This window comes from Bos javanicus, chromosome 4, assembly GCF_032452875.1.
Source record: "Bos javanicus breed banteng chromosome 4, ARS-OSU_banteng_1.0, whole genome shotgun sequence".
In the NCBI taxonomy this organism is placed as follows: domain Eukaryota; kingdom Metazoa; phylum Chordata; class Mammalia; order Artiodactyla; family Bovidae; genus Bos; species Bos javanicus.
Window position 1 is genome coordinate 73,106,260 of NC_083871.1, and position 24,024 is coordinate 73,130,283.

Here is a 24,024-nt window from a genome sequence, read left to right on the forward strand (position 1 = left end):
TATATAGAACCACGCAAAACTCTGTAGGACGAAGGAACTAGGGGAAAAAACAAGAGTGTTAGTAGGACTGGACCTGCCCTTAGCGGGTAGGGGAACTTAAGCATGGGTACAAGCCCCACATTGGGGCAATTGTCTGAGTCAGAGGAGAAACATTTAAGGCTGAGAGTGAAACAGCTGATCTGTGGCAGCCTAAATGGAATGAGAATCAGACAGTCCTCGCCGTAGCCATACATACCCCAGACAGGAACACTGGTTCCCTGGAAAACACAGTAGCTAGGAGCTGGAGTTTAGGGATTGTGGAGCAATCCCAGAGTGAGGGCTGCTGTTGATTGCAGAGAGGCAGATTGAGGGGATGTGAGGGAGGAGATATTCATGGGAAATGCCAGGCAGCCATGGAAGCAAGGCGATACTGCTAAGTCACGTGTAGGGGATGGAGCCATCACTATAGCCTTTCTCTCCCCACATGCCAGCATCAAGAACTGAACAATAGGCTGGCCCATCAAATACCTGATGCACTGAACTACAGGGTAGGACCCCAGCCAGGGGGCCCCCTCTCTGCCTGACATGCAAAACAACAGAGGCAACCCTGGGCAAGGGAGCCCTCTAAGTGTCTGAACGGGTGAAGTTATGGAGAAGGATTGGCCATAGAGGCTTTCTGATCGCCAGCTACAAGAGGCTTGAAAAAAGACTCTGATAGGGTCATAACTCCTGTGGCGGAAGCAGTCCGTGTCCCTGCACACTTGGTGCCACCAGGGTCCCCACAAGCCAAACAGCTATGCCACCTTCACACTCAACTCTCACTGGGGCAGAGCTGCCACAGGCAAAAATATCTTGCATCTATGCACACAGGGTCGCTTCGGTCGTGTCCAACTCTTTGCGACCCTGTAGACTGTGGCCTGCCAGTCTTCTCTGTCAGAGAGGGGGTTCTCCAGGCAAGAATACTGAAGCATATTGACCAATACTGTTTACCATACCCTTCTAGAGAACCATATTTCCTGCTGCCCTAGCCGCCAACCCTCCTGAGTACCTGATGCTGCCAGAACCCCTGTGACCCAAGCAGCTGCACCACCTCCACATCTGATCCTCACAGGGGCAAACCCAAGTCCTCCAGGGCATCCTCAGGAGCAAACCCCCATGGAAGACCCACATGTAGAGGTGGAAATAAAACCACAATAGAAACCCAGAGGCAGTGTGGCTATGGAAGTAGACCCAAAACTTTCCCACCAGCTGTACAAGCTGCAGATTAAATCCACACTGCAGATTAAATCAACTAGGCAAACTCTGTGTCTCTGGAATATATAAAAGGCCATCGAGAGCTCCCACAAAAGAAAACACACTAGTTCTGATAGCTGTGGACATTGGAGGCAAGAACACACAGGAGTAGGACCAGGTTAGAATCTGAGCTGCCCCCACAGGAGGTCCAGAGATCAGCACAGTGTTGGAGGGCATCCTAGAGAGGTGAGGTGGACTGTGACTCCCAGTGAGTGAAAGGACTCTGACAGCAGTGACTTAAGAAAAACATTTCTTATTCTTATTATTTTTTGATTTGTTCTGTAGATTCTTTTGGATTTCCATCCCCCCCGCCCCATTTCTCCCTCTGTTGTAGTTGTCAATTTTTTTGGCACTAAGAAATCCAATTAAGCTTTTGAGATTTTTTTTTCTCAGTCACATTTTTTATTGTCATAAACCTCTGCCTCTATATTAGGCTTTTGCAGTTCTATGGAGTTCTTGCTCTCTCTCTTTTTTCTTTTCTCTTTTTTAAATTTAAATTTTTTAAACCAATTATTATTTTTCTACATTTATTCCTTTGTTTGCTTTTCCTACTGTTCTTTTCCCCTTGCAGTTAATCTTTAACATATATAAATCTTCTTCATCTACCTCTATTTAACTTTGCATATCTATTCCTTTTATCTTTTCTTTCTCTCCTTTCCTCTCAACATATTTTCATTGCTTTATTCCCCAATTGGCACCTTGCTTTAGTATTGTTTTCTAGTTTGTTCCTTATTTAGTTTTGTTCTGATAGATATAATTTTTGGTTTCCTTTGTTCACCGGGTCAATCTATTGTATTTTTTGTTGGACACTTTTGATTTTGCTTATGGGTGTGTATGTGTATGTGTATATTCAGTCAAATGTTCTATTTTTGTTATAAACTTCTGCCTCTGCATTGGGCTTTTGCAGTACTGTGGGGTTTTCCTTTTTCCCCATTTTTCTTTCTTCTTTCATTTTTTTCTTTTCTCTTTTTTATAATTTTAATTTTTAATTTATTAACCTACTATATTTTTTTCTACATTTATTCCTTTGTTTGCCTTTCCTATGGCTTTTTTCCCCTTTCAGTTAATCTTTAATGTATACAAATCTTCCATATCTACCCCTATTTAACTTTGCATATCTATTCTTTCTTTCTTTCCTTTCCTCTCAACATATTTGTTAGATTTGTTTTCATTGCTTTATTCCCCACTTGGCAACTTGCATTAGTTTTGTTTTTCAGTTTGTGCTTTATTTAGTTTTGCTCTCAACTGGTAAATATAATTTTTGATTTCCTTTGTTCACCAGGTCAATCTACTGTACTTTATTTTTGTTGGATTGTTTGCACTTTGCTTATGGACGGAGGGGCCTGGAAGGCTGAAGTCCATGGGGTCGCTAGGAGTTGGACACGACTGAGCGACTTCACTTCCACTTTTCACTTTCATGCATTGGAGAAGGAAGTGGCAACCCACTCCAGTGTTCTTGCCTGGAGAATCCCAGGGATGGGGAAGCCTGGTGGGCTGCCGTCTATGGTGTTGCACAGAGTCAGACACAACTGAAGTGACTTAGCAGCAGCAGCAGCATGGGTATATATGAATATGTGTATGTTCCATTATTTTAATTATTATATGTCTGATTTTGTAACTGCCATTTGTCTGGGGTTCATCTTTGGTTTTTCATTTTTGGTTATTTGTTTTAATCTCATAGTGCCATAACAAACCACTTGTGGAATATTCATTCCTGTCCAGAAATCAAGCCCTGAGCCTTTGGAGTGGGAACACTGACTCCAAAACCCTAGACTACCAGAGAACTAACCCTAGGGAGTGTCAAATAGTAAGAAATCACACCAAAGGAAACCACTTGAATACAAGACCCAGGATCACCCAATTACCAGTAGCACCCTGTACAGGACACCTCATCTAAACAACAAACAAGACAAAAATAAAAACCCAACCAACAGCAGACAGGATACCACCTCACTCAGCTTTGCCCATCAGAGGAAAAACAAACAAAAACTCAGCACAAATCTCACCCTATAAGAAGCTCACACAAATCACTGGACCAACCTCAGGAAGATAGAAGCCAAAAGGAAGAAAGAATTCAACCATTTTTGAGGAAAGAATTCAACATTCCTTGAAGCCTGGGAAAAGGAGACCTCAAAACATGATAAGTTAAAAAAAAATAATTAAAAGGCAGAGAAATACTGCACAAGTGAGGGAACAAAGTAGAAACACAGAAGTCCAAATAAATGAAGAGGAAATAGGCAAACTCCCTGAAAAATAATTCAGAATAATAATAGTAAAGATGATCAAAAACCTTGAAAACAAAATGGGGAAAATGCAAGAATCAATTAACAAAGACCTAGAAGAATTAAAAATAAACATACAGAGACAAACAGCACAATTACTGAAATTAAAAATACTCTAGAAGGAATCAATAGCAGAATATATTAAGCAGAAGAATGGATCAGTGAGCTGGAAGATAAAATGGTGAAAATAACTTCTGAAGAGCATAATAAAGTAAAATAATGAAAAGAACTGAGGACAGTCTCAGAGACCTCTGGGACAATATCAAACACACCAACATTTGAATTATAGGGGTCCCAGAAGAAGAAGAGAAAAAGAAAGAGTATGAGAAAATGTTTGAAGAGATTATAGTTGAAAATTTCCCCAACATGGAAAAGGAAATAGTCAAATCCAAGAGGCACAAAAAATCCCATACAGGATAAACCCAAGGAGAAACACACCAAGACACATACTAATCAAACTAACAAAGACTGAACACAAAGAATATTAAAAGCAGCAAGGGAGAAGCAACAAGTAACATACACAGGAAACCCCATATGCTTAACAACTGATCTTTCAGCAGAAAGTCTGCAGGCCAGAAGGGAATGGCAGGATATAAAGTACTGAAAGGGAAAAATCTACAACAAAGATAACTACCTGGAAAGGATCTCATTCAAAATTGATAGAGAAATAAAAAGCTTTTCAGACAAGCAAAAGTTAAGAGAATTCAGTACCACCAAACCAGCTTTACAACAGATGTTAAAGGGACTTATATAGTCAAGAAATACAAGAGAAGGAAAAAGATCTACAAAATCAACCCCAAGCAGTTAAGAAAATGGCAATAGGAACATATATATCAATAATCACTTTAAATATAAATGAATTAAATGCTCCAACCAAAAGACACAGACTGGCTGAATGGATAAAAAACAAGACCCACATATATGCAAGAAACCCACTTCAGACCTCAAGACACATATAGATTGAAAGTGAGAGGATGGAAAAATATATTCAATGAAAATGGGAAGAAAAAGAAAGCTGGAGTAGCAATACTCGTATCAGACAAAATAGACCTTAAAATAAAGAAAATTACAAGAGATAAGGAAAGACACTATATAATGATCAAGGGATCAATCTAAAAGGAAGACATAGCAATTGTAAATATCTGTGTACCAAATATAGGAGCACCTCAATACGTAAGACAAACACTAACAGAGATAAAAGGAAAAATTAACAGTAACACATGATAGTAGGGGACTTTAACACTCCACTGGCATCAATAGACAGATCATCAAAACAGAAAATTAATAAGGAAACACAAGTCTTAAATGATACATTAGATGAGATGGATCTTATTGATATCTTCAGGACATCCCATCCAAATGCAGAAGAATATACCTTCTGCTCAAGTACACATGGAACATTCTCCAGGATAGACCACATCTTGAGTCACAAATCAAACCTCAGTAAATTTAAGAAAATTGAAATTATATCAAGCATCTTCTCTGACCACAACACTGTGAGACTAGATATCAGTTACAAGAAAAAATTGTAAGAAACACAAACACATGGAGATTAAACAACACATTTCTAAATAACCAACAAGTTACTGAAGAAAAGGGAAATAAAAAAATTTCTAGAAACAAATGACAATGAAAATATGACAATTCAAAACCTGTTGGATGCAGCAAAAGCAGTTCTAAGACGGAAGTTTAGAGCAATACAATCCTACCTCAAGAAACAAGAAAAACATCGAATAGACAACCAAACTTTACACCTAAAACAACTGAAAAAAAAAAAGAGCCAAAAAAAAACCACCCCCAAAATTAGTAGAAGGAAAGAAAACATAAAGATCTGATCAGAAATAAATGAAAAAGAAATTAAAGCAACAATAGTAAAGATTAATAAAAATAAAAGCTGTTTTTTTTGAGAAGATAAACAAAGCTGACATTTAGCCAAACTCATCAAGAAAAAAAGAAGAATCAAATCAACAAAATTAGAAATGAAAAAGGAGAGTTTACAACAGACAATGAAGAAATAAGAGACTATTATGAACAACTATATGACAATAAAATGGATAACCTGGAAGAAAAGGATAGATTTTTAGAAACGTTCAATCTTCCAAGACTGAACCAGGAAGAAATAGAAATTATGAACAACCCAATTATAAGCACTGAAATTGAAGCCGTGATCAAAAATCTCCCCAAAAACAAAAGCCCAGGACCAGATGGCTTCACAAGAGAATTCTATCATTTAGAAAACAGCTAATGCTTAGCCTTCTAAAACTATTTCAAAAAATTGCAGAGGAAGGAACACTTCCAAACTCATTCTATGAGGCCACCAACTCCATGACCCCAAAACCAGACAAAGACAACACACACAAAAAAGAAAACTACAGGCCAATATCACTGATGAACATAGATGCACAAATCCTCAATAAAATTCTAGCAAACAGAATCCAGCAACATAGTAAAAAGATCATACATCATGACCAAGTGGGCTTTATTCCAGGGATGCAAGGATTCTTCAATATTCACAAATCAATCAATGTGATACATCACATTAACAAATTGAAAGATAAAAACCATATGATTATCTCAATAGATGCAGAGAAAGCCTTTGACAAAATTCGACATCCATTTATGATAAAAACCCTCCAAAAAGCAGGCATAGAAGGAACATACCTCAACATAATAAAAGCCATATATGACAAACCCACAGCAAACATTATCCTCAATGGTGACAAACTGAAAGCCTTTCCCCTAAAGTCAGGAACAAGGGTGCCCACTCTCATCTCTACTATTCAACATACTTTTGGAAGTTTCAGCCACAGCAGTCAGAGAAGAAAAAGAAATAAAAGGAATCCATATTGGAAAAGAGGAAGTAAAACTCTCACTGTTTGTAAATGACATGATCCTCTACATAGAAAACCCAAAAGACATCACCAGAAAATTACTAGAGCTGATCAATGAATTTAGTAAAGCTGCAGGATGTAACATCAACACAAAAATCCCTTGCATTCCTATACACTAACAATGAGAAAAGGGAAAGAGAAATTAAGGAAACAATTCCATTCACCATTGCAATGCAAAGAATAAAATAGTAATAAATCTACCTAAAGAAACAAAAGACCTATATAGATAAAACTACAAAACATTGATAAAAGAAATCAAAGATGATACAAATAGGTGGAGAAATATGCCATGTTCATGGATCAGAAGAATCAATATAGTGAAAATGAGTATACTACCCCAATTTTTGCGTTCCAGTCCCTTATAATGAAAAGCACATCTTTTTTGGGTGTTAGTCCTAGAAGGTCTTGCAGATCTTCATAGAACCATTCAACTTCAGGCTTCTTCAGCATTACTGGTCTGGGCATAGACTTGGATTACCGTGATATTGAATGGTTTGCCTTGGAAACGAATAGAGATCATTCCGTCGCTTTTGAGATTGCATCCAAGTACTGCATTTTGGACTCTTTTGTTGACTGTGATGGCTACTCCATTTCTTCTAAGGGATTCTTGCCCACAGTAGTAGGAGGAGAAGGGGGTGGCAGAAGATGTGATGGTTGGGTGGCATAACCGACTCAAAGGACATGTTTCAGTAGACTCCGGGAGCTGGTGATGGACAGGGAGGCCTGGCGTGCTTCAGTCCATGGGGTAAGAAAGAGTTGGACAAGACTGAGCAAGTGAACTGAACTGACTGACCCAAAGCAATCTATGGATTCAATGCAATCCCTATCAAGCTACCAACAGTATTTTTCACATAACTAGAACAAATAATTTCACAATTTGTTCGGAAATACAAACAACTTTGAATAGCCAATGCAATCTTGAGAAAGAAGATTGGAACTGGAGGAATCAACCAGCCTGACTTCAGGCTATACTACAAAGCTACAGTCATCAAGACAGTATGGTACTGGCACAAAGACAGAAATATACATCAATGGAACAAAATAGAAAGCCCAGAAATAAATCCACACATTTATTTAGTCAAAGATAAATCCTCCTTATCTTTGACAAAGGAGGCAAGAATATACAATGGAGAAAAGACAGTCTCTTTAACAAGTGGTGCTGGGAAAACTGGTCAAATTAGAACACTTTCTAATACCATACACAAAAATAACCTCAAAATGGATTAAAGATCTAAATGTAAGCCCAGAAACCATAAAACTCCTAGAGGAAAACACAGGCAAAACACTCTCTGACATAAATCACAGCAGGATCCTCTATGACCCACTTCCCAGAGTAATGGAAATAAAAGCAAAAATAAACAAGTGGGACCTAATTAAACTTAAAAACTTTTGCACAACGAAGGAAACTATAAGTAAGTTGAAAAGACAGCCTTCAGAAATAGAGAAAATAATAACAAATGAAGAAACTGACCAAGAATTAATCTTAAAAATATACAAGCAGCTCATGCAGCTCAATACCAGAAAAATAAATGACCCAATAAAAAATTAGCCAAAAAACAAAACAGACATTTCTCCAAAGAAGACATACAGATGACTAAAAAATACATGAAAAGATGCTCTACATCCCTCATTATCATAGAAATTCAACTCAAACCTGCAATGAGGTACCATCTCATGCTGGTCAGAATGGTTGAGATAAAAAAAATCTACAAACAATAAATGCTGGGGAGGTTGTGGAGAAAAATGAACCCTCTTACGCTGTTGGAATGAAAACTAGTACAGCCACTATGGAGAACAGTGTGGAGATTCCTTAAAAACACTGGAAATAGAACTGCCATATGACCCAGCAATCCCACTGCTGGGTGTACACACTGAGGAAACCAGAATTGAAAGAGACACGTGTATCCCAATGTTCATCGCAGCACTCTTTACAATAGCTAGGACATGGAAGCAACCTAGATATCCATTGGCAGACAAATGGATAAAAAAGCTGTGGTACATATACACAATGGAATATTACTTAGCCATTAAAAAGAATGCATTTGAATCAGTTCTAATGAGATGGATGAAACTGGAGCCTACTATAGAGTGAAGTCAGAAACAAAAACACCAATATAGTATATTAATGCAGATATATGTAATTTAGAAAGATGGTAATAATGACCCTATATGCGAGACAGCAAAAGATACACAGATATAAAGAACAGACTTTTGGACTCTGTGGGAGAAGGTGAGGGTGGGATGATTTGAGAGAATACCACTGAAACATGTATATTACCATATGTGAATAGATCACCAGTACAGGTTCAATGCATGGGACAGGGTGTTCATGGCCAGTGCACTGGTACAACCCTGAGGGATGGGATGGGGATAGAGGTGGGAGGCGGGGTTCAGGATGGGGGACACATCTGTACCCATGGCTGATTCATGTCAATGGATGGCAAAACCCACTATAATATTGTAAAGTAATTAACCTCCAATTAAAATAAATATTTTTTTTAAAAAAGAAAACTACAAGCCAATATCACTGATGAACATAGATGCAAAAATCCTCAAAATTTTAGCAAAAACAATTCAGCAATACATCGAAAAACTCATACACCATGATCAAATTGGGTTTATTCCAGGGATGCAAGGATTCTTCAATATATGCAAATCAATCAATGTGATACACCATATTAACAAATTTAAAGATAAAACCCATATGATAGTCTCAATAGATGCAGAAAAAGCCTTTGACAAATTTCCTCACCCATTTATGATTAAAACTCTTAAAAAAATGGACATAGAAGGAACCTACCTCAACATGGTAAAGGCCATATATGATAACCCTGCAGCAAACATTGTTCTCAATGGGGAAAAACTGAAAGCATTCCCCCTAAAAGGAGGAATAAGATAAGGGTGTCTACTTTCACCACTATTATTCAACATAGTTCTGGAAGTCCTAGCTATAGCAATCAGAGAAGAAAAAGAAATAAAAGGAATCCAGATCAGAAAATAAGTAAAGCTCTCACTGTGTGCAGATGACATGATACTTTACATAGAAAACCCTAAAGATAGTATCAGAAAATTACTGGAGCTAATCAGTGAATTTAGCAAAGTTGCAGGATACAAAATCAAAATACAGAAATCACTTGCATTTCTATATACTAGCAATGAAAAAATAAAAAAGAGAAATTAAGGAATCAATCCCATTCACTATTGCAACAAAAAGAATTAAATATCTAGGAATAAACTTACCTAAGGAGATGAAAGACCTGTACACAGGAAATTATAAGACAGTAATGTAAGAAATCAAAGGTGACATAAACAGATGGAGAGATATTCCATGTTCCTGGGTAGAATCAATATTTTGAAAATGACTATACTACCAAACACAATCTACAGATTCAATGTGATCCCTATCAAATTACCAATGACATATTTTATAGAACTAGAACAAAAAATTTCAAAATTCATATGGAAACACAAAAGATCCCAAATAGCCAAAGCAGTCTTGAGAAAGAAGGATGGAGCTGGAGGAATCAACCTTCCTGACTTCAGATTATACTACAAAGCTACTGTCATCAAGACAGTATGGTACTGGCACAAAAACAGAAATATAGACCAATGGCACAAGATCCAGAAATAAACCCATTCATCTATGGTTACCTTATTTTTGACAAAGGAGGAGAGAATATACAATGGGGCAAAGACAGCCTCTTCAATAAATGGTGCTGGAAAAACTGGACAGCTACATGTAAAAGAATGAAATTAGAACACCTCCTAATACCATGCACAAAGATAAACTCAAAATGGTTTAAAGATCTAAATGTAAGACCAGAAACTATAAAGCTCTTAGAGAAAAACATAGGCAGAACACTCGATGACATAAATCAAAGCAAGATCCTCTATGACCCACCTCCTAGAGTAATGGAAATAAAAACAAAAGTAAACAAGTGGGACCTGATTAAACTTAAAAGCTTGTGCACAGCAAAGGAAACTATAAGCAAGGTGAAAAGACAACCCTCAGAATGGGAGAAAATAATAGCAAATGAAACAACTAATAAAGGATTAATTTCCAAAATATACAAGAAGCTCATACAACTCAAAACCAGAAAAACGAACAAGCCAATCAAAAAGTGGGATAAAGACCTAGACCAACATTTATCCAAAGAAGACTTACAGATGGCTAACAAACATATGAAAAGATGCTCAACATTGCTCATTTTTAGAGAAATGCAAATCAAAACCACAATGAGATATCACCTCACACCAGTCAGAATGGCCACCATCAAAAAGTCTACAAACAGTGCTTGCTTTGGCAGCACATATACTAAAATTGGAACGATACAGAGAAGATTAGCATGGCTCCTGCACAAGGATGACACGCAAATTCGTGAAGCGTTCCATATTTTTCACTTGTAAAAGAATGAAACTAGAACAGTTTCTAACACCATACACAAAAATAAACTCAAAATGGATTAAAGATCTCAATGTAAGACCAGAAACTATAAAACTCCTAGAGGAGAACATAGGCAAAACACTCTCCGACATACATCACAGCAGGATCCTCTATGACCCACCTCCCAGAATATTGGAAATAAAAGCAAAAATAAACAAATGGAACCTAATCAAACTTAAAAGCTTCTGCACAACAAAGGAAACTATTAGCAAGGTGAAAAGGCAGCCTTCAGAATGGGAGAAAATAATAGCAAATGAAGCAACTGACAAACAACTAATCTCAAAAATATACAAGCAACTCCTACAGCTCAACTCCAGAAAAATAAATGACCCAATCAAAAAATGGGCCAAGGAACTAAATAGACATTTCTCCAAAGAAGACATACAGATGGCTAACAAACACATGAAAAGATGCTCAACATCACTCATTATCAGAGAAATGCAAATCAAAACCACTATGAGGTACCATTTCACGCCAGTCAGAATGGCGGCGATCCAAAAGTCTACAAGCAATAAATGCTGGAGAGGGTGTGGAGAAAAGGGAACTCTCTTACACTGTTGGTGGGAATGCAAACTAGTACAGCCACTATGGAGAACAGTGTGGAGATTCCTTAAAAAACTGGAAATAGAACTGCCTTATGATCCAGCAATCCCACTGCTGGGCATACACACTGAGGAAACCAGAAGGGAAAGAGACACGTGTACCCCAGTGTTCATCGCAGCACTGTTTATAATAGCCAGGACATGGAAGCAACCTAGATGCCCATCAGCAGATGAATGGATAAAGAAAGCTGTGGTACATATACACAATGGAGTATTACTCAGCCATTAGAAACAATACATTTGAATCAGTTCTAATGAGATGGATCAAACTGGAACCTATTATAGAGAGTGAAGTAAGCCAGAAAGAAAAACACCAATACAGTATACTAACACATATATATGGAATTTAGAAAGATGGTAACAATAACCCTGCGTACGAGACAGCAAAAGAGACACTGATGTATAGATCAGCTTTATGGACTCTGTGCGAGAGGGCGAGGGTGGGGAGATTTGGGAGAATGACATTGAAGCATGTATAATATCATGTATGAAACGAGTCGCCAGTCCAGGTTCGATGCACGGTACTGGATGCTTGGGGCTGGTGCACTGGGACGACCCAGAGGGAGGGTATGGGGAGGGAGGAGGGAGGAGGGTTCAGGATGGGGAACACATGTATACCTGTGGTGGATTCATTTCGATATTTGGCAAAACGAATACAATATTGTAAAGTTTAAAAAAAAAAAGTCTGCAAACAATAAATGCTAGAGAGGATGTGGAGAAAAGGGAATGCTCTTGCACTGTTGGTGGGAATGTAAATTGATACAGCCACTATGGAAGATGGTATGGAGATTCCTTAAAAAACTAGGAATAAAACCACCATATGACCCAGCAATCCCACTCCTAGGCATATACCCTGAGGAAACCAAAATTGAAAGAGACATGTGTATCCCATTGTTTACTGCAGCACTATTTACAATAGCTAGAACATGGAAGCAACCTAGATGTCCATCGACAGATAAATGGATAAAGAAGTTGTGATACATATACACAATGGAATATTACTCAGCCATAAAAAGGAATGCATTTGAGTCAGTTCTAATGAAGTGGATGAACCCACAACCTATTATACAGAGTGAAGTGAGTCAGAAAGAGAAAGATAAATATCATAACACATATATATATAGAATCTAGAAAAATGGTACTGAAGAATTTATTTACAGGGCAACAGTGGAGAAACAGACATAGAGAATAGACTTATAGACATGGGGAGAGGGGAGGAGAGAGGGAGATGTGTGGAAAGAGTAACATGGAGACTTACAGTACCATATGTAAAATAGAGAGCCAACAGGAATTTGCTGTATGGCTCAGGAAACTCAAACAGGGGCTCTGTATCAACCTAGAGGGGTGGGATTGGGAGAGAGATGGGAGGGAGGTTCAAAGGGAGGGGATATATGTATACCTGTGGTTAATTCATGTTGAGGTTTGACAGAAAACAGCAAAATTCTGTAAAGCAATTATCCTTCAATTAAAAATAAATTTTAAAAATCTTTAAAAAAAAGGATAAGTGATGCATGTGGCTACTGTCTTGACTGGCCGTGGTGGGTGGTTTCAGTCAGTGTTTTCCCTAACAGTGGTGTTCTGTCATAGTAAAGACAGCCCTCTCACTAAAATAGTATCTATCAAGGGTCTTACTGGACCATGCAGTTATCATTTTAAATCTTCCCATGGGCTATACAAGGTAGATATTTTTATCCTCACATAACTGATAGCCTAACTGAAGGTCTGAGATGTTAAAGGACTCGGTTAATGTTACAGCTTTTAAGTGGTAAAGCTGGGATGGATTCAGTCACGGCTAGCTCTAAAGGCAGCATGTTTTCAGTGTGGTCCTTGGACTAGCTGTCTCAGTGTCTCCTTGGACAATATTAAAATGCAGAATCCTGGGTGCTTATATTATGGGGTCTGAATCTGCATTTTAAGATAATCAGGTGACTTATGTTTGCATGAAAATTTGAGATGGGATGTATGGTTCTTAAAAAAACTTGCAGGCAGTTAAATATCAGACATTGAAAACATTCTATTTAAGATGCTTTTCATCTTTGGGCCTTTGTGCTTTTTACCTAATTACAAATTAGATTATAGTTCGTTATCCTTCAGCTGTTTTGCTTCTGCATCTGGCTTTCAGCTAGTCTGACAAGGGTCAGGTGTAGTGCTGGCTTCTGTGATGTTTCGTAGTGATCTGTTTTGGTGGTATTATCGTTAGTTAAAATGACCTTGTGACTATAAAACAAGAAATATTGATTCTCTCCTAACTGCTTGATTTTTCTGTGTATCCAGGTAATCTTCTTGTCACATTCCTTGCCAGACTTACTTTTGCTTGTTTAATTCTTGAAAACAGTTGACTTTTTCCTTGTCGTTCAAAACACTAAAAGTTAGTTTCAATGATGAAACCCACTTAACATACGACAAGATAAAAGGAAAAATCATAGAAACAAGTTTCAGAAGTTAAAACATACTTATATCATGCATATGAAATGAATTAGTTATTACCATTGAAAACTGAATTTAATTCTCTTCTTTTGGGCAGTGAAGTCAAATAGGGAAATATAAGAGGCTGCCGAGCTGTCAAAGCAGGATGAATATAATCATTCATGTTCATCTGGAGAGAAACACATTTTCTTGCTACTGAATACTAAGAAGAATATATTAGGTATCTCTTTGTATAGAAGGCCATAATGTAACATAATCTATAATGTCATATTTTTTAAAAAGAAAATGAAAAGAATTTTAAAATGTACTTTTCTTTAGGTTCAGTTCAGTTCAGTTCAGTCGCTCAGTCATGTCTGACTCTTTGCGACCCCATGAATCACAGCACGCCAGGCCTCCCTGTCCATCACCAACTTCCGGAGTTTACCCAAACTCATGTCCATCAAGTCGGTGATGCCATCCAGCCATCTCATCCTCTATCATCTCCTTCTCCACCTGCCCTTCAATCCCTCCCTCCAGCATCAGGGTCTTTTCTAATGAGTCAACTCTTCGCATGAGGTGGCCAAAGTATTGGAGTTTCAGCTTCAGCATCAGTCCTTCCAATAAACACCCAGGACTGATCTCCTTTATGGTGGACTGGTTGGCTCTCCTTGCAGTCCAAGGGACTCTCAAGAGTCTTCTCCAACACCACAGTTCAGAAGCATCAATCCTCCAGCTCTCAGCTTTCTTCACAGTCCAACTCTCACATCCATACATGACCACTGGAAAAACCATAGCCTTGACTAGACGGACCTTTGTTGGCAAAGTAATGTCTCTGTTTTTTAATATGCTGTCTAGGTTGGTCATAACTTTTCTTCCAAGGAGTAAGCGTCTTTTAATTTCATGGCTGTGGTCACCATCTGCAGTGATTTTGGAGTCCCCAAAAATAAAGTCTGACACTGTTTCCACTGTTTCCTCATCTATTTCCCATGAAGAGATGGGATCAGATGCCATGATCTTTGTTTTCTGAATGTTGAGCTTTAAGCCAACTTTTTCACTCTCCTCTTTCACTTTCATCAAGAGGCTTTTTAGTTCCTCTTCACTTTCTGCCATAAGGGTGGTATCTGCATATCTGAGGTTATTGATATTCTTTAGGTTAGTCTTCAATAAATGCTAAAAGTCATGAAATTTAGATTTCATGAAGTGATTTTGGGCATGGAATGAAAATAGTATGATGATAGTATATTGCTTCTTGATGATTAAACAGCTGAATACAATGACATAAGCTTGAGAGCTTTATCTAAATGTGTAACTTAAAATGTCCTTTGGACTGAGCCTCCCTCTTGCATTAGGTATATGGGAAGTGGGTTTTTTGGCAGTAAAGCCTGGATTTTCAGATGAGTGTGTTAAGTAACAAAATATTCTGCTATTGGTTCAAGGAGGCTTAGAATACCAGGCATGTCGGCAGGAGTGTTGATATCCCATTGTGAAAGGCATTTTTCTTTTATTTAAGGAAACTCACTGTTGCAAATCTCTTCTGATGAGGTAATGGAAGAAACCAATTCTTGAGAGCATATAGGTTAGTTGGAAACCCTGTAACAAAAGAAGCAAATCTCAGTATCTTCCCTAACTGTTATGGATGATTATTTAAAACTATGACTACGTGGGTATGTATATAGTCTGCTGAAGGCAGAGTTTTTAAAAATGAAAAATCCAGTCAACCATGTTTAAGTTCATTCAGCTTAAATCATTTGCTGAACAGTGGCATAATTATTGAACAAAGCAGGACTCAAATCTCAAGGTGTTCCCAGACTGGTAAAGGAATTAACTCTCTTAACCCTTACTTAAGTAGAAATAATATTTTGTGCATTTTTATTACAAATAAGGATATAGTCCTATAAAAACTGGTTGATATTTTACCCTAGAATCACTTGGAAATACTTGCTAAAAGGGCAGAAAGATAATTCATGTGAGTTCCAAAATCTCCATTTTAAACAAAATTCCCAGGTGATCCAGATGCAGTCTTTGGTGGACACTTTGAGAAATAATAGATGAGAATGGTAACCTTATATTTAATGGAATGACTGGTCAGTTTGGATGCTTGGAGACCCAGTTAAAGTGTAATGATGAAGGTCATCTGTAAAGACTGATCTTAATAATCACCTTACAATTTTATTTGATGCAAGTTATCCATGTTAATCTACAGGCATGGAATGTAATGGTCTGTTTTATTATTGTTAATTTATGCTCAAACTTCCTTTTGCTCTTCTTTTTAACCAACATAACAATTATGCAGGCTAACCATTCGCCTCAGGGAGATGCTGTAATAGGACTAATTAAATATTTAATATTTTAAAGGACTTAAACAACCTTGTAATTAATATGTTAAGAGGAGATAAAATCATGATGTTCCCTTTAGTTGGATGAATGTTAATGAAGAACTAGGGTCAGGCATCCCTTTAGTACTCGTATCTGGTATCTGTCTGGAGGCAGGACAGCATAGTGGTTAAATTAGTGGCTTTGCAACTTATGGCAGCTCTTCTACTTCCTAACTGTGAGATGTAGAGCAATTTTTTCAGCCTTTCTAAGCCAGTTTCTTTTTCATCATCTATAAGCATGGAAATATGAATAGCCTGCCTTTCTAGATTTTTGCAATGGTATGTAATATATGTGTCCAATAAAAGAAAGTCATTTTTATGAATATGAATTAATTCTAAAGACCACAGATTTACCAAATATGAGAATTGCAGATTTCTTTTTTTAAACTAGAAATATGGCTAGGATTTTGGAAATGGGTATGAATTTTTAGAACTGATCTCAAATCTGGAAAGGAGAAAGAGTAATAGGAGATAGAGAAAAGTAGGAGGAGGAGGAGAAAATACCTCTAAGTGCATTCCCATGCATAGACTAAAAACAGAGAAAGCAAGCTCTGTGCATAAGATGAAGACATATTGTACATATACAGAGTCAGTGCAAAAATGTCCTCACTGATGTGGACAAATCACAGAATCATCAAATGTTTGTGTATACAGATTATATAGGATATGATTCAGTTCTTAGGTTATGGGTTAGTAAATTTAATATTGGAATGTTTTCACCATGATTTTTTAAATGGCATCTTATTTTTTCAAAGTTCGCTCAGAAAAAGAAACTATACAAACAAAAATCTAGAAAAGTCAAAAATCCAGAAAAGTAAAAAATCCCTTTGACAACTGAAGAAGAATTAATTGAGCAAGAATTTAAATATATATATACAGGTACATCTAATATATTTTCTGAAAGCTTGTTTTCTGATTTATTAGATTTTTTTTTTTTTGACCAGTGTCTTTTTATTTTTTTTTTCTTCCAATTTTATTTTATTTTTAAACTTTACATAATTGTATTAGTTTTGCCAAATATCAAAATGAATCCGCCACAGGTATACATGTGTTCCCCATCCCGAACCCTCCTCCCTCTTCCCTCCCCATACCATCCCTCTGGGCCGTCCCAGTGCACCAGCCCCAAGCATCCAGCATCATGCATCAAACCTGGACTGGCAACTCGTTTCCTACATGATATTTTACATGTTTCATTGCCATTCTCCCACATCTTCCCACCCTCTCCCTCTCCCACAGAGTCCATAAGACTGTTCTATACATCAGTGTCTCTTTTGCTGTCTCGTACACCGGGTTATTGTTACCATCTTTCTAAATTCCATATATATGCGTTAGTATACTGTATTTATGTTTTTCCTTCTGGCTTACTTCACTCTGTATAATAGGCTCCAGTTTCATCCACCTCATTAGAACTGATTCAAATGTATTCTTTTTAATGGCTGAGTAATACTCCATTGTGTATATGTACCACAGCTTTCTTATCCATTCATCTGCTGATGGACATCTAGGTTGCTTCCATGTCTTGGCTATTATAAACAGTGCTGCGATGAACACTGGGGTACACGTGTCTCTTTCCCTTCTGGTTTCCTCAGTGTGTATGCCCAGCAGTGGGGTTGCTGGATCATAAGGCAGTTCTATTTCCAGTTTTTTAAGGAATCTCCACACTGTTCTCCATAGTGGCTGTACTAGTTTGCATTCCCACCAACAGTGTAAGAGGGTTCCCTTCTCTCCACACCCTCTCCAGCATTTATTATTTGTAGACTTTTGGATCGCAGCCATTCTGACTGGCGTGAAATGGTACCTCATAGTGGTTTTGATTTGCATTTCTCTGAAAATGAGTGATGTTGAGCATCTTTTCATGTGTTTGTTAGCCATCTGTATGTCTTTTTTTGAGAAATGTCTATTTAGTTCTTTGGCCCATTTTTTGATTGGGTCGTTTATTTTTCTGGAGTTGAGCTGTAGGAGTTGCTTGTATATTTTTGAGATTAGTTGTTTGTCGGTTGCTTCATTTGCTATTATTTTCTCCCATTCTGAAGGCTGTCTTTTCACCTTGCTAATAGTTTCCTTTGATGTGCAGAAGCTTTTAAGGTTAATTAGGTCCCATTTGTTTATTTTTGCTTTTATTTCCAATATTCTGGGAGGTGGGTCATAGAGGATCCTGCTGTGATGTATGTCGGAGAGTGTTTTGCCTATGTTCTCCTCTAGGAGTTTTATAGTTTCTGGTCTTACGTTTAGATCTTTAATCCATTTTGAGTTTATTTTTGTGTATGGTGTTAGAAAGTGGTCCAGTTTCATTCTTTTACACGTGGTTGACCAGATTTCCCAGCACCACTTGTTAAAGAGATTGTCTTTAATCCATTGTATATTCTTGCCTCCTTTGTTGAAGATAAGGTGTCCATATGTGCGTGGATTTATCTCTGGGCTTTCTATTTTATTCCATTGATCAATATTTCTGTCTTTGTGCCAGTACCATACTGTCTTGATAACTGTGGCTTTGTAGTAGAGCCTGAAGTCAGGTAGGTTGATTCCTCCAGTTCCATTCTTCTTTCTCAAGATCGCTTTGGCTATTCAAGGTTTTTTGTATTTCCATACAAATTGTGAAATTATTTGTTCTAGCTCTGTGAAGAATACTGTTGGTAGCTTGATAGGGATTGCGTTGAATCTATAAATTGCTTTGGGTAGTATACTCATTTTCACTATATTGATTCTTCCAATCCATGAACATGGTATATTTCTCCATCTATTAGTGTCCTCTTTGATTTCTTTCACCAGTGTTTTATAGTTTTCTATATATAGGTCTTTAGTTTCTTTAGGTAGATATATTCCTAAGTATTTTATTCTTTCCGTTGCAATGGTGAATGGAATTGTTTCCTTAATTTCTCTTTCTGTTTTCTCATTATTAGTGTATAGGAATGCAAGGGATTTCTGTGTGTTGATTTTATATCCTGCAACTTTACTGTAGTCATTGATTATTTCTAGTAATTTTCTGGTGGAGTCTTTAGGGTTTTCTATGTAGAGGATCATGTCATCTGCAAATAGTGAGAGTTTTACTTCTTCTTTTCCAATTTGGATTCCTTTTATTTCTTTTTCTGCTCTGATTGCTGTGGCCAAAACTTCCAAAACTATGTTGAATAGTAATGGTGAAAGTGGGCACCCTTGTCTTGTTCCTGACTTTAGAGGAAATGCTTTCAATTTTTCACCATTGAGGATAATGTTTGCAGTGGGTTTGTCATATATAGCTTTTATTATGTTGAGGTATGTTCCTTCTATTCCTGCTTTCTGGAGAGTTTTTATCATAAATGGATGTTGAATTTTGTCAAAGGCTTTCTCTGCATCTATTGAGATAATCACATGGTTTTTATTTTTCAATTTGTTAATGTGGTGTATTACATTGATTGATTTGCGGATATTGAAGAATCCTTGCATCCCTGGGATAAAGCCCACTTGATCATGGTGTATGATCTTTTTAATGTGTTGTTGGATTCTGATTGCTAGAATTTTGTTAAGGATTTTTGCATCTATGTTCATCAGTGATATTGGCCTGTAGTTTTCTTTTTTTGTGGGATCTTTGTCAGGTTTTGGTATTAGGGTGATGGTGGCCTCATAGAATGAGTTTGGAAGTTTACCTTCCTCTGCAATTTTCTGGAAGAGTTTGAGCAGGATAGGTGTTAGCTCTTCTCTAAATTTTTGGTAGAATTCAGCTGTGAAGCCGTCTGGACCGGGGCTTTTGTTTGCTGGAAGATTTTTGATTACAGTTTCAATTTCCATGCTTGTGATGGGTCTGTTAAGATTTTCTATTTCTTCCTGGTCCAGTTTTGGAAAGTTGTACTTTTCTAAGAATTTGTCCATTTCTTCCACGTTGTCCATTTTATTGGCATATAATTGTTGATAGTGGTCTCTTATGATCCTTTGTATTTCTGTGTTGTCTGTTGTGATCTCTCCATTTTCGTTTCTAATTTTGTTGATTTGATTTTTCTCCCTTTGTTTCTTGATGAGTCTGGCTAATGGTTTGTCAATTTTATTTATCCTTTCAAAGAACCAGCTTTTGGTTTTGTTGATTTTTGCTATGGTCTCTTTTGTTTCTTTTGCATTTATTTCTGCTCTAATTTTTAAGATTTCTTTCCTTCTACTAATCCTGGGGTTCTTCATTTCTTCCTTTTCTAGTTGCTTTAGGTGTAGAGTTAGGTTATTTATTTGACTTTTTTCTTGTTTCTTGAGGTGTGCCTGTATTGCTATGAACTTTCCCCTTAGGACTGCTTTTACCGTGTCCCACAGGTTTTGGGTTGTTGTGTTTTCATTTTCATTCGTTTCTATGCAAATTTTGATTTCTTTTTTGATTTCTTCTGTGATTTGTTGGTTATTCAGCAGCGTGTTGTTCAGCCTCCATATGTTGGAATTTTTAATAGTTTTTCTCCTGTAATTGAGATCTAATCTTACTGCATTGTGGTCAGAAAAAATGCTTGGAATGATTTCTATTTTTTTGAATTTACCAAGGCTAGCTTTATGGCCCAGGATGTGATCTATCCTGGAGAAGGTTCCATGTGCGCTTGAGAAAAAGGTGAAATTCATTGTTTGGGGATGAAATGACCTATAGATATCAATTAGGTCTAACTGGTCTATTGTATGGTTTAAAGTTCGTGTTTCCTTGTTAATTTTCTGTTTAGTTGATCTATCCATAGGTGTAAGTGGGGTATTAAAGTCTCCCACTATTATTGTGTTATTGTTAATTTCTCCTTTCATACTTGTTAGCATTTGTCTTACGTACTGTGGTGCTCCCGTGTTGGGTGCATATATGTTTATAATTGTTATATCTTCTTCTTGGATTGATCCTTTGATCATTATGTAGTGACCTTCTTTGTCTCTTTTCACCGCCTTTGTTTTAAAGTCTATTTTATCTGATATGAGTATTGCTACTCCTGCTTTCTTTTGGTCCCTATTTGCATGGAAAATCTTTTTCCAGCCCTTCACTTTCAGTCTGTATGTGTCCCCTGTTTTGAGGTGGGTCTCTTGTAGACAACATATGTAGGGGTCTTGTTTTTGTATCCATTCAGCCAGTCTTTGTCTTTTGGTTGGGGCATTCAACCCATTTACATTTAAGGTAATTACTGATAAGTATGTTCCCGTTGCCATTTACTTTATTGTTTTGGGTTCGAGTTTATACACCGTTTTTGTGTTTCCTGTCTAGAGAATATCCTTTAGTATTTGTTGGAGAGCTGGTTTGGTGGTGCAGAATTCTCTCAGCTTTTGCTTGTCTGAAAAGCTTTTGATTTCTCCTTCATACTTGAATGAGATCCTTGCTGGGTACAATAATCTGGGCTGTAGGTTATTTTCTTTCATCATTTTAAGTATGTCTTGCCATTCCCTCCTGGCTTGAAGAGTTTCTATTGAAAGATCAGCTGTTATCCTTATGGGAATTCCCTTGTGTGTTATTTGTTGTTTTTCCCTTGCTGCTTTTAATATTTGCTCTTTGTGTTTGATCTTTGTTAATTTGATTAATATGTGTCTTGGGGTGTTTCTCCTTGGGTTTATCCTGTTTGGTACTCTCTGGGTTTCTTGGACTTGGGTGATTATTTCCTTCCCCATTTTAGGGAAGTTTTCCACTATTATCTCCTCAAGTATTTTCTCATGGTCTTTCTTTTTTTCTTCTTCTTCTGGAACCCCTATGATTCGAATGTTGTAGCGTTTAATATTGTCCTGGAGGTCTCTGAGATTGTCCTCATTTCTTTCAATTCGTTTTTCTTTTATCCTCTCTGATTCATTTATTTCTACCATTCTATCTTCTAATTCACTAATCCTGTCTTCTGCCTCTGTTATTCTACTATTTGTTGCCTCCAGAGTGTTTTTAATTTCACTTTTCATTATTCATTATATATTGACTCTTTTTTATTTCTTCTAGGTCCTTGTTAAACCTTTCTTGCATCTTTTCAATCCTTGTCTGCAGGCTATTTATCTGTGATTCCATTTTAGTTTCAAGATTTTGGATCAATTTCACTATCATTATTCGGAATTCTTTATCAGGTAGATTCCCTATCTCTTCCTCTTTTGTTTGGTTTGGTGGGCATTTATCCTGTTCCTTTATCTGCTGTGTATTCCTCTGTCTCTTCATCTTGTTTAAATTGCTGAGTTTGGGGTGTCCTTTCTGTATTCTGGCAGTTTGTGGAGTTCTCTTTATTATGGCGTTTCCTCACTGTGTGTGGGTTTGTACAGGTGGCTTGTCAAGGTTTCCTGGTTAGGGAAGCTTGTGTCGGTGTTCTGGTGGGTGGAGCTGTATTTCTTCTCTCTGGAGTGCAATGAAATGTCCAGTAATGAGTTATGAGATGTCTATAGTTTTGGGGTGACTTTGGGCAGCCTGTATCTTGAAGCTCAGGACTGTGTTCCTTTGTTGCTGGAGAATTTGCTTGGTATGTCTTGCCCTGGAACTTATTGGCCCTTGTGTGGTGCTTGGTTTCAGTGTCGGTATGGAGGCATTTGATGAGCTCCTGTCAATGAATGTTCCTTGGAGTCAGGAGTTCCCTGGAGTCAGGGTTTGGACTTAAGTCTCCTGCTTCCGATTATCGGTCTTATTTTTACAGTAGTTTCAAAACTTCTCCTTCTATACAGCACCATTGATAAAACATCTACATTAAAGATGATAAGTTTCTCTACAGTGAGGGTCACTCAGAGAGGTTCACAGGGTTGCCTCCTTTCGAAGAGTTGGGTTGCTTTTCTGAGTGCCTGATGTCCTCTGCCGGCATTCAGAAGTTGTTTTGTGGAATTTACTCGACGTTTAAATGCTCTTTTGATGAATTTGTGGGGGAGAAAGTGTTCTCCCAGTCCTACTCCTCCGCCATCTTGGCTCCTCCTCCCTGATTTATTAGATTTTTTGAAGATTTTTCCTTTGTGATTAAAGAACACTTTTCTAGAGGAAAGTTTAAATGTAAAATTTGCACTTGTGGATTTTTCCTGATGATATGAATTACAAAACTTCACTTCAGTTCAATTCAGTCACTCAGTCACGTCCAACTCTTTGCAGCCCTATGGACTGCAGCATGTCAGGCCTCACTGTCCATCACCAACTCCGGAGTTTACCCAAACTCATGTCCCTTGAGTCAGTGATGCCATCCAGCCATCTCATCCTCTGTCGTCCCCTTCTCCACCCCACTTCAATCTTTCCCAGCATCAAAGTCTTTTCAAATGGGTCAACTCTTTTCATGAGGTGGCCAAAGTATTGGATTTCAGCTTCAGCATCAGTCCTTCCAGTGAACTCCCAGGACTGATCTTCAGGTTGGACTGGTTGGATCTCCTTGCAGTCCAAAGGACTCTCGAGTCTTCTTCAACACCACAATTCAAAAGCATCAATTCTTTGGTGTTCTTTACAGTCCAGCTCTCACATCCATACGTGACTACTGGAAAAACCATAGCTTTGACTAGATGGACCTTTCTTAACAAAGTAATGTCTCTGATTTTTAATATGCTGTCTAGGTTGCTCATAACTTCTCTTCCACAGAGCAAGTGTCTTTTAATTTCATGGCTGCAGTCACCATCTGCAGTGATTTTAGAGCCCCCCCCCCCCAAAAAAAAAAGTCTGTCACTGTTTCCACTGTTCCCCCATCTGTTTGCCATGAATTGATGGGACCAGATGCCATGATCTTCGTTTTCTGAATGTTGAGCTTTAAGCCAACTTTTCCCCTCTCCTCTTCCACTTTCATCAAGAGGCTCTTTAGTTCTTTGTTTTCTGCCATAAGGGTGGTGTCATCTGCATATCTGAGGTTATTA

General features: G+C 37.6%; 1 long non-coding RNA gene and 1 other non-coding gene across 7 annotated transcripts in view; both read left to right on the top strand.

The window, feature by feature from the left end:
- The window catches only part of LOC133246262 (uncharacterized), a 508,266-nt gene that overhangs the window by 18,553 nt on the left and 465,689 nt on the right, over positions 1-24,024 (top strand). The window lies entirely within an intron of this gene.
- Positions 10,737-10,843, top strand: LOC133246994 (U6 spliceosomal RNA). The gene has a single exon (XR_009736234.1). It is a non-coding gene; the product is annotated as a U6 spliceosomal RNA (small nuclear RNA).